This window comes from Mobula hypostoma, chromosome 4 (assembly GCF_963921235.1).
Source record: "Mobula hypostoma chromosome 4, sMobHyp1.1, whole genome shotgun sequence".
Classification (NCBI taxonomy): domain Eukaryota; kingdom Metazoa; phylum Chordata; class Chondrichthyes; order Myliobatiformes; family Myliobatidae; genus Mobula; species Mobula hypostoma.
Genome location: NC_086100.1, coordinates 94,973,312 through 94,973,681, shown reverse-complemented (window position 1 = coordinate 94,973,681; position 370 = coordinate 94,973,312). Strand labels below are relative to the sequence as shown.

The 370-nt window shown below is 32.2% G+C and overlaps 1 protein-coding gene across 1 annotated transcript in view; it reads left to right on the top strand.

Moving 5' to 3' along the window:
* Positions 1–123, top strand: part of rnf168 (ring finger protein 168) — a 31,499-nt gene extending 31,376 nt beyond the window's left edge. The window contains exon 6 of the mRNA XM_063046175.1: positions 1–123. This exon is cut by the window's left edge and continues 1,278 nt beyond it. The gene's annotated coding sequence lies outside the window, so the exon portion shown is untranslated.
* The last annotated feature ends 247 nt before the right edge of the window (positions 124–370 follow it).

Genomic DNA, 370 nt, shown 5'->3' with positions numbered 1-370 from the left:
GTTCACTTTTTCAGGTTGTACTTTCTCAACATTTAAGTGTTGTCAAATTCATTAAAACAGTGTTGCATCTTGTTACTAAAATGGCAAAATAAAAGTTTGACAGTTTTTTGTAAATAATAAACCATGAGAATCAGTTATTGTTTCATTACTGAACCACAACACCATACATCAGTATTGTTTTTTGTACTTGATAATTTTAAATAGCTGTAACAGCTTGGATATTTCTGTAGACTACAGAAAAGGAACTGGGCAGAAAAATGGCATTCTGGCGGTCTTAAACACAGAAATTGCTTCCCTAAAGTTGCAATAAATTACAGTAGACAGAATAACATTTTCAATATTGATTCTTACTTGCACTGGAGGATGCTGC